Source organism: Hibiscus syriacus, unplaced genomic scaffold, assembly GCF_006381635.1.
Source record: "Hibiscus syriacus cultivar Baekdansim isolate YM2019G1 unplaced genomic scaffold, ASM638163v2 tig00116989_pilon, whole genome shotgun sequence".
NCBI lineage: Eukaryota > Viridiplantae > Streptophyta > Magnoliopsida > Malvales > Malvaceae > Hibiscus > Hibiscus syriacus.
The window spans coordinates 1822493-1838831 of NW_024063508.1; positions in this window are offsets into that span (position 1 = coordinate 1822493).

Genomic DNA, 16339 nt, shown 5'->3' on the forward strand with positions numbered 1-16339 from the left:
TACCTCTTGTCATTTTTTTACGATTGTAGTGATACTCAATCTCAAATCGATACTGCCCCGAGTATTGGTACCGAAATCATATTCTGGAATTTGGAAAGGCTTCTAGGATTGATACCCCCAGGTGGAGTATCAATACTTCTCTCTTATGGGTATTGGTAGCCTTATAAGTACCGATATCAAATTTGGATCTGATGTTTAGAAATTTCTACCAATATCGATACTCCTACCTAGAGTATCGACACTTCACCTTTATGAGGTATCGATACTGATCGAGTATCGATGCCAAACTTGACTATTAGAATTTGAAACTTAGAGGTGGTATCGATACCACACCCCCGATATTGATATCCCAAGAACAATATTAATACCCTGTGAACAGAGTATTGATACTATAAGACCAAACCCCTTAATTTTGGCCTTTTAGACAAAAATATCAATACTGTTATTTAAAGTTTATGAGAATTTAAAGGGATCATAATATGCATTTTCATGCATGAGAAACATAAAAACACCCTATTTCCCTCATGAACACAAAGATACTCGTTATGCACCCATACACTTAAACATCCAAGCAATATACATATACTGATCTACAAGCATTATAAAGGAGTTAGGAGTGTGTTACCTTGACCCTAGTTGCTGGAAAATACCTCATGGTCGCCCAAGCATAAGCTTCTCTTTGTTTTTCCCCTTTAAAGCTCTCTCAAATTCTTTCATTAATCAAAAGCAATGAAATGAGTTACCAACTCATCTAAAGTATTAAAAGGAGTAGAAATAAGCTTCTCAACATCTAGGAATGGATTGGAATCATCTTAATGTCATAAAACGCAAAACCCTCTAAAACCCCTACCATGTCCACCATGGTTAAATCTTGAAATGGTGAGCTTAAAAGATAGCTCTAGATGAGGAAATTAAGGATCTTACCTTCAAAATTTTATACTAAGGATGGAAGAAAATAAAGTTAGTTCCTTTGGCAAACGTACAATTTGATGGAACAAGAGGATGAATGAGAGAAAGATGAGGAAAACGACAATGAAATTGCTTCTCTTCCCAATGTTTTACCTCACTTAACTTAATGGATATCAATATTATTTTTAAAAAGGGGCTTAATTACTACTTTAGTCCTTCTTTCTTTGATCTCAATTCAAAAATATTCTTTTTAAAAGCTTTCAGGCTTAATCCAAGCCAATTCGACCTCAACACAACCCAACTCTTTATGTAGCCTATTACATTCACCCAAAACTCACTCGGGTTAAATCGAATCTACTATCTCGATACTCGTGATATTACAAATCTTTGATTCTAAAAAGAAATTTTATCCTTTAAATTTACCTAAATAGAACAAATACAAATATTACATTTGTATAGCCTCCTTGATGCCACGATTCCTCCTAAGAACCTTTACTAGCAGATTCATCTTGTTCTGTAATTCCTTAACCTCTTGCACTAGGATCCTTAGTGGTTCTTCTATATACAATATATCATGGCTAACTTCGATTCGATCTATTGGAATGATATGGGATGAGTCGAAACGATACCTCCTAAGCATTGATACATGGCGCTCCATATCTGATGGAAAAACTAATTAGTAAGCTACTCGAACAATCCTGTCAAGTACCTCATAAATTCCAATGAAACACAAGGTCAACTTATCTTTACGCCCAAAACAAAGTACCTTCCTCCATGGTGACACTTTCAAAATTACTTTGTCCCCCACGAAAAAACTCTATCTCCTCACACTTTAGATCCGCATAAGATCTTTGCCTATCGAGTGTCTACCAGAATCTTCTTTGAATCAAATAGGCCTTTTCTTCTATCTCTAGAATAAAATCAAGAGCAACTAATTTCCACTTGTTGAAGTTTTCCAACACAAGGAAGTCCTACATTTCCGACCTTACAAAGCTTAATAGAAAGTTATTTGAATACTATATTGGTAGTTGTTGTACTAACAAAAATGATCCTCCCAACTACCAAGAAAGTGATGATGCGACACCAAATCATGTCCTCTAAGGTCTAAATCAAGCACTCAAACTGTTCATCAGTCTACGAATGCAAAATGGTGCTGAATTTGAATTGTGTACAGAAGGCTTCATGAAGTGCTCTATTATATCTCAAAGTAAGCATGAATCTCTGTTAGAAATAATCAACTTAGATACTCCATGAAGTATCATTATCTCCCAAATGTATAGTAGAGTTAACCTATCTAGGGTAAAATCTATCTGCAGCATAAGAAAATGAGCTTTCTTGGTCAATCGATCAATTACTACCCATATTATGTCATTCCTTTGGTGCGTTATTGGTAAACCAATCACAAAGTCCATGGTTACCATGTCCTATTTCTATTATGATATCTGAATAGGCTCGAGCAAACCGAAGAAATCTGATGTTCTGCCTTAACTTGTTTGCAATCCAAACAGTTAGACACAAATTTAGTCATTTTTCTCTTCAAACCTGGCCACCAATACAACTATCGAAGCTATAATTACATATTGTTACTATTGGGAAACTAATCTTAATTTGAATGATCCATGTCAAATTTCAACATTCTAATTTATGAAAATAATATTTTTAGTATTCTTCTATTCCCTTCAAAGATTCCTAAAATTTTGATTCGATTCGATCATCCAAATATTTTATCGAATTTTATCGCTTAATAACCTTTAATCCAAGCTCCAAATCAAAAATCTAAAACCCATGAAATATAGTTTTTGGGTAGAGAACTATTCATTTATAAAGCCAAATTATATAACTTTTGAAAATTACATTTTGGTCCCTAAACTTCTCCAAAATTTATACTTTAGCCACTAAATTTTTAAAATTTACATTTTGATCACTAGCCAAAATTTAGGATATTATAGGTTCCCACTAAACCACAGCTTGAGGGTCTACCTAAATTCCATTTGAGGCTACCATATGACACAAGAAGCGTACCCCAGTTAACTAAAGCTTGCACTTACTAAAATTGACATGCATCGCTCTTTAAGTGTATGAAGTACCATACGTAGATGGCGGTCGTGGTCCTTATCTCATTGTGAGTAAAAAAAATCATCAATGAAATCTATCACAAAATGACCCAAGTAAGGTTGAAATACTCGATTCATTATATAAATGTTGCATGTCGAAGCGATCGTTAAGCTTTTTGACTAGGGGTTATTAGCGGGGATCGAATCAACTTAATTTAAAAATAGGGTTTAGGAAAAACACATTTGTAATCACTGTTAACTCGTAAAAAGACTATATTTTAGGTCTTTTAACTTAAGTTATTGATTGTCTAAAAGCCATTGACATGGCATTTTAGCTGCATAAAGTTGCATTTAGGACATATTTTCATGTGGTGGATAAGTTTTGCTAAGGCAAAGTTTATTTGATTAAACTGATGCTACTGATGTGAAAGGTTGTTTGTTGATTGTGATAATGCAGGAAATGACTAAGGAAGAATTTATTTACCGAGACAAATTAATTTTCTAGGGCCAATTGAATAGAAGACGACGACAGTGATGAACAAATTTTCTTGCCAAGGCAAGTTTTATCTCGCCAGTCTGACGCAATACGAGAAAAAAATGTTGATGTCACATGGCCATTTATCCAATGCACCTCACGTGAACCCCTGGCCCGGCTAATAATTTGGGACCACTGCCAGCTTCCATGCCATTCACACAATTGGTATGAAACCAAGGGTATTTCCAAGGGCACAGTTAATATCTAACTTGCATTAATGGCACCTTTTTGCCAAAAAGCACAGTTAGCCATTTAATCTTTCATCTCAAAGGCATTTAACCTTTCATCTAATTGGCATTATTGGCACCTTTCTGTTAAATGCATAGTTAGGCATTTAGTCTTTCATCCCAAAGGTATTTAACATTTCATCTAACTACATTATTGGCACCTTTCATCTAACTGCATTATTTTAACCTTTCTGGCAAATGCACAGCTATGTATTTAGTATTTCATCTCAAAGGCATTTAACATTTCATCTAACTAGCATTATAGGCACCTTTCTACCAAATGCATAGCTAGACATTTAGTCTTTCATATCAAAGGCATTTAACCTTTCATCAAACTGCATTATTGGCACCTTTCTGCCAAATGCACAGCCAGGCATTTAGTCTTTCATTTTAGAACAATTTTCTACTCTAATAATTATTCATAATATCAATTAACTATTTCAATTCATTATAAACTCTATAGTTTGCACACGTAGTGACAATACAATAATTCACAACTAATTATGAATTACGTGGGGTTGCACACACAGTGCCAATAAAAAAAATCATAAACTTATTATGAATTTCTTAGGTTGCACACACAGTGCCCATTCGGTAATTACAATACGTACATTAAGCAACATGCATCTATGACTATCATAAAATATAAGCACATAATAAATACACTCACCTAGTATGACTCGTTAGTATGCTTTAAGGATGTCCCTCTATTTGGCAACTTTATCTTTGCCCTTGTTCTTGCTTGACTCGGGAGCTTGGTTACGATCTTGACTATGGAGGGCACGAGACTAGGAAGAAAGAAGAAGAAAAAATAACTTGTTCTCACCTTTTCCCTTTTCCCCTTTTTAAAATACCCTAATAAAATGTATTTTAACTTCATTTCCCTCTAAAGGACTAAAATACCCTTTTATTCTTCCATTCTTACTAATTGGTCTTAATCACAATTTGTAAATCATTTTCTTATATTTTACCCTTTATTCAATTTAATCCTCCAAATTTTTAAATAATTTTAATATAGTCACTGATATGATATTTGGGGTATTACAACTAAAACCTAGAAATTCAAACTACAAATATATCATTATACTTCTATAAAAAGGGGGAGGAGAGAAAAAAACCAAAAGAAAGTCTTGGAGAAAGACGCCCGCATCACATTTTTTCTATCATCCCACTTGACCATCCTTGGTGTCCCCTATAGCCAGGCTTTGCCAGAGCAGCTACCAGGCCCTCGAGAGAGGATGGTGCGCTAGAGCAGTCTTGGTGGTAGTCTGATGTCATGGTAGAACTCTGTTATGGGAGTTTTTCTTTTCTTGTTATTCATTTTTTATTTTTAAGGGCTTGTACTTAATGAATATTTTTGGGATGATGTTAACCACACCATAAATTGTTTTATTTGGTGGTTAAAATGTTTGGATGATATTTTATTTTACTGTTAATGAATGATTAAGTGTGTTTATCTTGAATGTTATTTTGTTCATTATTTTAATCTTTTACCTTGACACTGTAAGAGCTTATGATAGATTGCCTGATGCCACGACAAAACATTCCCAATATCTAGAATAGGTTTTGAGAGATTACCATTTTTCTAGGAGTTGATACTTAATATCGAGAGAGTTAGGTTAGATCTACGTGAACAAATGAACTAATCCGGAATTGTGAGGTTCTAATCCTCCTAAGAGATAAGGAGATGAGAGGGTTTCATTCAACTAACAAGGATAAATGCTTTAATAGATAGGCGAGTGCTACAATTTAAGCTGAGTAGTATTGTTGTAGCAGTAGTTTGTCAGGTTTCGCGTTAGAGATACTCTTAGGAGCACTCTTGTAATCATGTCTGGCAACATAGGCATAGCATACTAGATCATCCTAGCCATAGAATAATTTCTCGCCGTAGTAAATCCAACCCAAGTACTCTGTTAGAAGTTTGATTGTGTGAGGTTGCCAGTTTATTTACAGAGTTTTGACAACTTTAGCCTTGAAAATTTTTATTTGTTTACCTTTGCATATTTTTCTTGCCGCGACAAAACTTTTATGCTCACTTCACTTTGTAATTTTTCTTGCCTCGGCCAAACTTTTTCCATCTGTTCATACCATTTGCCACTGTATATTTTCCTTGTTTATATCATTAGACTTAAATACTTAGGATTAGTTAGTGATATCTATTCCTAGCTGTAGAAATATTTTGAAAGCCCTCCAATCCATATGAACATGAAACTCACTCACTACTATATTACTTACATCGATTATTTATACTTACACAGATTTGCATGCTATAACACACACATTTACACACAATCAAGTTTTGGCATTGTTGTTGGGGACTGGAAATTGGTGTTTTTAAAAGTTTTTTATAGCATTATATTGTTTCTTTATTATTTTTTCTTTATGGATTTATTCACTATTTTTGTTTACCCTTTTCAGGTGTTGTGTGGTTGCAAGAATTGTAAAAGTCCCAAGGAACCATTATCTCATTTTGAACCTGTGATCGAAAAATTTTTCTTCCAAAGCAGAAGTGTTCAAGGAGCTCAAAGAACTATACATGAAGTTCAAAATGAAGTGGAGGAACCCAAAGAGTTAATTCTTGCGACAAATAAAAATGCAAAGACTGTTACACGACCACTAACTATTAGAGATCATTTAACTCCCACCTTAGACGACCTAAAACCTGCTATTGTATCTTTATTTACTTTTAATATTAGTTTCTTGAAAGAATAGGCTCTCAAGCATGTGAACAAGAGTAAAACCCCTATGGATACTACACCCATTTAGAAAGAAGACTCAATTAGTGTTGGCACAAACGATAACATTGCTGATGATGTCCACCCATATGAACAAATGCCATGGCAAATTACAACACCTCTAATCAAGCATCGCCCGAAAAGGACAACCAATCACGTTTGAACTTCTCCACCTAAGAAATCTGCACAAAACAACCCCACTACCATCAAAGTAGATATTAGTCAAGATACCTTGCATTGCATTTCATCTTTAGTTTAGTTTTCATGCATTAAGGATAATGCATCCCTCAAGTTTGGGGGAGGTATTGTTCATACTTAGTCATTTGCATTGATAATGTTTAGTAGAGATTATTTTGTTATGACATTAGTTAGGATTAGGCTAGTTATTTGGAATAAGTTGATGATGCTTGATGATGAAAAAATTGCCTTGGCCAGAATTATTGTACATGACTATTGATGAGGATAAAACCAACCTTTGGACTTGATTCTTTGAACATGTTGCATGTTTTCTCTGCTTAAGGCTCTTAGAAAATTTTTAGGATATAACTTTTGTGCACCGTGGCATCAAATGATTGAAAAGATTAAGTTGAACTCCTTAGTGTTATGAATTGCAAATAAATGCCTCGGTATAACTGTAGAGGGACACTTCTATATGCGACGACATTACCTAGAAACTCCTTTAAATAAATGGTAGCCTTGGCATATGAGTGAATGAAAGCAGTCACGGGATGACTCTAACTGAGTAGCTCGGGGGTAGAATGTATGCTCTCTTTTACCTAGAGTGTGGGATGGTAGGTGTGATGAGCTGCTCCCCTTGAAGTACTGCAAAAAAACTGAAGTTACATGTTGAATAAATAGGAGTGAAGCCGTGCTTAATGAATAATTTTATTGGAAAATAAAAAATAACTCACTTAGGAGTTTTCTAAATTAGTTAAGCATAGACTAGATACAATCACATGCACACACTGACAAAGAGTCCTAACCTAGGGAAAGGTACTTGACTTCTCATTCAGTTTAGTATATTGTGGTCAAACTTGTTACTAAGGTCTAAAATTTTAAACCACTTGATTGTCCTAATTTAGACTTTTCTATAGCATTTCAATTTTTTATTGTTTATTATCCATTGATTGAGGATGAGTAATAACTTAAGTTTGAGGGTGTGATAACTCCATAAAAGACTATATTTTAGGTATTTATACTTAAGTTATTGATTGTCTAAAAGGCATTGACATAGCATTTTAGTTGCATATAGTTGCATTTATGACATATTTTCATGTGGTGGATAAGTTTTGTCGAGGCAAAGTTTATTTGATTAAATAGATGTTGCTGATGAGAAAGGTTGTTTGTTGGCTGTGATGATGCAAGAAATGACTGATGAATAATTTATTTGCCGATACAAATTAATTTCCTAGGGTCAACAGAACAGAAGACAACGACAGTGATGAACAAATTTTCTTTCCAAGGCAAGTCTTATCTCGCCAGTCTGACGCAGTACGAGACAAAATTACTGGGGTCATATGGCCAGCTGTCTAATACACCTCACGTGAACCCTACCCTTGCTAAGAATTTGGAACCACTGCCAGCTGCCATTTCATTCACACAGTGGGTATGGAACCAAGGGTATTTAGGGAATTTTTAAGTGCACTAAACCCTAGAAATTCCAACTATAAATATCTCATTATACCTATCCAAAAAGAGGGAGATGAGAAAAAATACCCAAAAAAAAGCTTGGAGAAAGGTAGTCGCAACACCTCTTTTTCACTATCCCACTCAACCGTCCTTGGTGTCCCTCATAGCTAGGCTTCTCCGGAGTAGCGACCAGACCCTCGAGAGAGGATGGTGCACTAGAGCAGTGTTAGTGGTGGTTTGATGTCACGACAGAGCTCTGTTATGGGAGATTTTCTTCCCTTATTCTTCATTTTTTATTTTTCTAAGGCCTTGTACTTAATGAATATTTTTGGGATGATGTTAACCACACCATAAATTTTTTATTTGGAGTTGGAAATGCTTAAATCATATATTATTTTACTATTAATGAATGACTAAGTGTGTTTTCCGTGAATGTTGCTTTGTTCACTGTTTTAATCTTTTTCCTTGACACTGTAAGAGCTTATGAGAGATTGTTTGATGCCATGACAAAACATTCAGTCTTTGTAATAGCTTTTGAGAGATTTTCATTTTTCTAGGAGTTGATAACTAATATCGAGAGAGTTAGGATAGATCTACGTGAACAAGGGAATTAATCCGGGATGGTGAGTTCTAATCCTTTTTAGAGATAATGAGAGGGTTTCATTCGACTAGCAAGGATAAATAATTTAGTATATAGGTTAGCGCTACAGTTTACGCTCAGTAGTATTGTTCTAGCAATAGTTTTCCAGATTTCGTATTACTAAAAATTTACACTTGTTTAGTTTCAATAGTATTAGATATAGTACTTAGAATGAATGAAGAGTATTAAATTATATTGGACATTATTTTATGAAATGAAATGATTAATTATTTTGAAGATAAAAGTTTAAAATTTGTCATATTGAGAGAAACAAAATTTTACCAGTTATTGATTGGTAAATGTTTTTAAATGATTGATATGACATTCTTAGCTCGTATTCGGGTACATATATGGGTAGGGTGTTATATTTATTGGTATCAGAACTAAAGATTTAGCTGATTCTCAGTCTAAACCGAAGTTATTTGATGTTTAAAAGTTGTACATGCCACTAGGATGTCAATATTACTAATCTGGTATGGTTTTATGATTAAAATATTATTGTTTCTCCTTACTAGCGTAAGTTTGAAATGTACTTGGTTTAGATGTTGGAATATGAAAATTCGCGTAGGGCGATTGAGCAAAAAGTCTCGGAAGTGACTGCTAGCTGGAGTAATGAGGTTGAGCATGCACCTCATGTTCAATTCGTTTAGCAGAGAACTCAGACACATCAGGGAATGCTAGCTCCAGAGTAGGGACGTTTCTACAGGCTCTATAGGTTATTTTGGCTCACTATCAGCCAACAATAGCTCCCTTGCCTTTGTCTCCACCTCCTTATCCTACTCCTACGACTCTAAGGGTACCATTTCCAAAAGAATTAAAAAGGTTAGATGCCCCTGAATTTAAAGGTAAAGCAAATAAAGGCCCAATAGTGGTTGATCTGTGGCTTACTAATATAAACATTATGCTAGACAGTCTTCAATGTACTGATGAGGAAAAACTAGAGGGAATAATTTCATTGTTGCGAGGTTAGGCTCGTATTTGATGAACTAATGTGACTATGTGTGTTCCTCCATATCAAATTACCTTGCATTATATCCAGGAGGCATTCCAGATTAAGTATATTGGAGATCAGTTTATCCCACAGATAAAGCAAGATTTCTTCAATCTGTAGAACTTATATTTTGATAAAACAAATAAAGGCAAAAATTTTTAGACTAAATTGAATTTATTCAAAGTTTTCAAAAATGATTCAAAGTCTAACTAAATTTGAACGATATGTGTTTAATGTTTCTAAACTTCATCAAAACTTTAAAATTGAGTCTTTTAAGTTCAAATTATATTAAAAATATCTTTCAAATATTTTATAATGTTTTTCAAAGTCTTGTATTTCTCAAAATGTCAAAAACTATCTTTTTAAACAAGTTTTGACCAGAAGTTTTGAAACATGTATAAGAGTTTCAAAAGTTTCCACAAAAATAGTTCAAAAAGTTTCGATACTTTTCAAGTGTTTTGAAACTATCTCAAGAGTTTTGAAACTTTCCCTAAAGTTTTGATACTTTGTGTCCAATGGTCATGTTTTTTCCAACAACTCTTTCTAAGAGTTTAGAAACTTTCCAGAGTTTCAAAACTTTGTGTGCAGCAAGTCTTACAATGGCTCTAAACCTTTCCAAACGGCTAGGAACGACTAGTAACTCATTCTAACATATAAAAACAAGTTCAAGACACTTGAACAAGGCAATACAATACCTATCCAAGCAATCAACACAAGTGAAAAGCTTTTCATTCTTTGTTCTCTTTCTCTTGTAAATATTTTGAGTTTTTTTGTGAGCTTTAATTTGTAAAACCTTCATTTTTAGAGGTTTTATTGTTTACAATTATTTTCCTTTGTAAAGGGGTTTTGGTTCTTGCTAAGCCTTTAAAAATCTAGGGAGTTTGTAAATGTTATCTCTTTATCCTTAAAAATAAATAACAAATTAGTGGATTTATTGGAAAATCCTAAGTGAGGAGCTTAGGTAGTGGATGTAGACATCATTGAAGGAGTTGGACTACTATAAAAAATTGTGCAAATTTTCTTATCTTTATATTCTTTACTCTTTAAACTTCAAAAAACCAATTCACCCTCGCTTGGAACATTTTCGGTTGATCGAATGAGCTTCATCGATCTCAACATAATCTGATTCACGGTAATAGATCAGTGGATGAGTATGAATGTGAGTTTAATAAGCTTAGCTGATATGCTTCAGAGATGATCCCTATAGAGAGAGATATTTGTCGAAGGTTTATACGAGGCCTCTAACCCAGGTTAAAGAAGCTTTTACTGACTGCAAATTTATCCATTTTTCAATAAGTGGTAAATAAAGCTAAAGACTTAGAAATGGCTCAAAATGAAAGAGCCATGATTAATCAAAGACAGAAGTCAGCAAAAAGATCATGAGCATCTTTAGTATAGTCCTAGTCCAAAAGAGGTAGAGGTGGTAATTTTCGGTCTGGTGCAGTTAACAGTAAAAGAGCTAATGTTGAAAAGTCCAAACAGTCTCAGATGTTTGTAGCTGGCCTGGGTAAATCATCTCAGACTAAGTATTGGATATATGAGATTTATGGGAAGACACATGCAGGAGCATGTTAATATGCCTCTGGTGTATATTTCCAGTGCAGACACGCTGGCATTTTTAAACGAAATTGTCCAATGATTACTGGTGAGTAGGGTCAGATAGAAAGAACAACAGTTATATCATCAATTGGTAGAGGCAGACTTAAGCAAAAAGGGACATCAGAACCTAATTCACATATTGAAGGGCGTCAAATAGCTAGAGTGTACCATATTAGGACTGATGAAAACCGAGATGATAAGGGGATTATCGCAGGTAGTTTCTATTTTTATGATGAACTTGTGTTTATTTTAATTGATTATGGTTCCTTGCATTCATATGTTATTGCAAAATTGGTTAGGGAGAGAGGTATTCCCTTATAACCTATATCAATTGATATGATTGTAATAAATCCTCATGGTTAAAGTCCTAAGGTAAAATGATTATGTAGAAATTGTTCGATAAAAATTCAAGGCATCGAGTTTTCGGCAAACTTGATGGAGTTACCTTCCGAGGAATTTGGTGTAATTTTGGGCATGGATTGGTTATCTCCATATAATTCCATAGTAGATTGTCACTTGAAGTGAGTAATTTTGAAATATTTGAAAGGTATAGAGATAATAGTAGTTGGAGAAAGAGCAAATCATTTTTCTATTGTGATATCCGTAATGTCTGCTAAGAAATTGTTGCTGCAAGGTTAACAAGCTTTCTTGGAAAAAGTAGTGGACACTCGAATATCAGGGGCTAAGTTGGAAGATATTCCTACTGTCTGAGAATTCCTATATGTATCTCCGGATGAGTTAGAGGGATTACCTTCAGATCGAGTGATAAAATTTAAAATTGAAGTGTTTCTAGGTACAACACCTATTTCTATAGCTCCATATCATATGGCTCTAACTCTGTTGAAAGAATTAAAGGTACAATTATAAGAATTATTTGATAGTGATTTCATTAGACCCAGTGTGTCACCTTAGGGTGCATCAATGTTATTCATGAAAAGAAAGATAGATCTCTGTGGTTATGTATAAATTACAAGCAGTTAAATAAGGTGATTGTGAAGAATAAGTATCCTCTACTGTAGATTGAAGATATATTTGGTCAACTAAAGGGTGCAACAGTGTTCTCCAAGATTGATTTTTGATCTGAATATCACCAGTTAAAGATTAAAGAAGATGATATCACAAAAATGACTTTTCAGACTCGATATGTACATTATGAGTTTGTGGTTATGCCATTTGGATTAACATGCCCCTGTAACATTTATGGATTGATGAATTGAGTATTCGATCCGTATCTTGATCATTTTATGGTGGTCTTAATAGATGATATTTTTTGGTATATTCAAAGATCAGAGAGGAACATGATGCTCACCTCCGCATTGTACTTCAAACCTTGTGAGATAAAAAGATTTATGCCAAGTTTTCATAGTGCGAATTCTAGTTGTCTGTGGTTGCATTTCTTGGACATGTTATTTTAGCTGAGGGCATCATAGTAGATCCCAAGAAAGTTCAAGCCATTATCGAATGGAAATCTTCGAAGAATGTTGCTGAGGTACAAAGTTTCTTGGGATTGGTTGGTTACTATTGAAGGTTCATAATGAACTTTTTCGATTATTGGCTCTCCATTAAAAAAGTTATTGAGAAAGGATGTACCATTTGTTTGGATGGACAACTGTCTAGAAACTGAAGAACATCCTAACCGAAGCCCCAGTGTTAGTACAACCAGAATCATGTAAACATTATGTAATCTATAGTGATGTGTCCCATAATTGTTTGGGATGTGTACTCATGCAGAAAGGCAAAGTTGTGGCCTATACTTTAAGACAACTAAAGACACACGAAAAAAAATTATACGATATATGACCTTGAGCTAGTAGTAGTTATCTTTACTTTAAAGATATGTCGATATTACTTGTAAGGTTAGTGATGTTATATCTATACAGATCATAAAAGTTTAAAGCACCTGTTAACCCAAAAGGAGTTGGACATAAGACAGAGGAGATGAACTGAACTCCTCAAAGATTATGATGTCGTTATCGACTACCATATTGGAATGGCTAATGTGGTAGCAAATGTACTTAGCCGAATGACATTCATAGCCATACGAAATTTGGATGCAAGACAAGCATTAAAGGAAAATGATGCGTTAATTGCAGAGTTAAAATAAAGACCAACTCTGTTTTAGAATGAAAGAGCTCTAGAAACAAGATGAGAAATGCTTGACAATGATGCAATAAGTACAAAAGGGGAAACAAAAGAGTTTGAGATTAAGTATGATGGATGTCTACACTACCAAAGATGGATATATATCACAAATAACAAAGAATTAAAGAAATAACTTTTCTCAAAGGTGCATTACAACCTGTTAACTATGCATCCAGGTGGATATAAGATGTACCAAGATTTAAAGAATCATTACTAGTGGCCTGGCATGTAATGGGCTATCACGGAGTTTGTTGCAAAATGTTTAACATGTCAGCAAGTAAAAGTCTAACATTGAGTACCTTTTAAAATGTTGCAAATGATTTCCATTCTTGCATGAAAATAGGAACTAGTGACGATGGATTTCGTGATAAGGCTACCTTTGACACCTAATAAGAAAGATTTGATATGGGTGATAGTTGACATATTAACAAAGTCTGTGCACTTTATTCATAGCTGAACTGATTATTCCATGGATAAATATGTTGAATTATACATCAAAGAGATAGTTTAACTTCATGGAGTGCCTATTTCAATAGAATCTGATAGATATTCAAGGTTTACCTCAAGATTCTGGAAGTCTTTGCATAAAGCCTTGGGTACTCGACTCAATTTCAACACAACTTTCCACTCGCAAGCAAATGGACAGTGTGAAAGAACCATACAGATCTTGGAATATATGTTAAGGTCTTGCGTGATTAAATTCAAATTATCATTGGAAAAGTATTTACCTTTAGTTGAATTTGCTTACAACAACAACAACTACAAAGAAAGTATCAAGATGGCTCCATACAAAGCCCTATATGGAAGAAAATATCGAACGCCATTAATTGGTTTAAGCTAACGAATCAATATCTGGTTGATATTGATTTGATTAAAGAGGTACAAGACAAAGTAAATATTATACAATCTAATCTTAAGATAGCAGTTGATCGAAAAAAGTCCTATTCAAATTTGTAGAGAAAAGAGATCGAGTATCAAGTGGGCGATAAAGTATTTCTCAAAGTATCACCTTTGAAGAAGATACTACAATTTGGACAGAAAGAAAGAAAAGTTGAATCCGAGGTTTATTGGACCTTATGAGATCATAAAGAGAGTAGGTCTAGTCAATTACCAGTTAGCATTATCTCTGGAAATGGATAAGATTCATAATGTTTTTGTATCGATGCTTCGGAAGTATCGATCAGATCTTTTTTTGGGACCATCGATGCACCCCACGACACATCAAAAACAAACACGACGGTCTCACCAGCGATCCAAGTACAAAAAAATTCAGATTTGGGAGGAAGATATACTATTTCTCACCTTAGGTTCTTTAAATAAGAACAATACAACAACAACTCACAATCCCACGAACGATTCGAATTCTTGCCTCCACGAATATCGTCTTGACCTCTACTCGATTCACCCAATTGAAAAATGTTGAAAACAATTTCAAAATTTCTAAAAAAGGGATCAAAATGGCTGCTAGACCAACATCTCCTTTTTATATGTGTCACCCTAACTAACACTGCTTTAATCCAAATTTAATATCAAATATAATCACCCTAATTATATTCTTTTAATTAAATTTTGTATTCTAATGTGTAATTAAAATTACACATGCATATATATATATATATATATATATTAACGACACATTTGTTTATTGTACAAAAAAATTGTGCATAAGTAACACATTTATAAATTGCTCTTTTCAACCATCGGGTGTGACCCTGTATGTTCCTGTAACATTAGTAGTATGATTAGAACAATTTTAATATTATAAACAATGAGTGACATCTAGCAATATATCATTGTTACCTAAGTTATAGGAAGTCACGATTCAATATAACATGTTCGTGACTAACTCTTTTAATGTATTAAATCATTTTGTCATTTATATCTAGAATAGGCACAAATCTTGGAACAATCACAATTGTATAACCCATCTATTATTTCTTGATATCTAGAGTATATTATAATAAACGAATAATTTGTGATATCTCATATCAAATTATTCGAGCATGGCCATGCTTTTCTAGTCTCACTCAATCAAGTGGCCAGTGATATATTTCTTATTATGTAGGAATGACAAGTCCAATCTTGATTATTCACACCCCACTACATATGTCGTGATATGTTCAATGCCAGTCTTTATAGTACAACCAGTCACGAAGTACGTTTAACTGTATTAAAACATACAACAATATATGTTGAGATAATAATAATCTCAAGTCTAAGGGTCATACATAGGTTGTTGACCGACACATAATAATCTAAGAAATATGCTCAAAGCAGGTTAATCCAATACATTGTTCTCTAACAACATATTCATGCATTAATACGACATCTATATATCAATGACAACTCATTATCATCTATCAATAACATGTTAGTTTAAAGCATATTATTATTATCCATGCCTACAATAATACTTGACTAAGGATCTTTTAACAATAATCATATTATTGTATGGATATTATTTTCTTTTAGTTTATTTAATACATAGAAATACAATAAATGAAAATAATGGTAATGCCTTTATTCAATAAATACAGGAAAGAAAATATATCAATACAATCATCATATGATTGGTCTTTGGGCATACTCTAACAATCTCTTACTAACACTAAGACCAATCACTCATATATGTTTTATCGAGTGACTCAGTGTGACGATCATGCTTCTGCTGTAACAGAGGCTTCATCAGGGGATTAACAATATTGTCATCCGTGTGTACTCTACATATCTCCACATCTACTCGATTTATGGTCTCTCGAATGAAATGAAAGCACCTAATAATATGTTTGGATTGTTGATGAGATCTAGGTTTCTTTACTTGTGCAATGGCTACATTGTTGTCACAACGAAGTTCTACAACATCCAATATGCTAGGAAC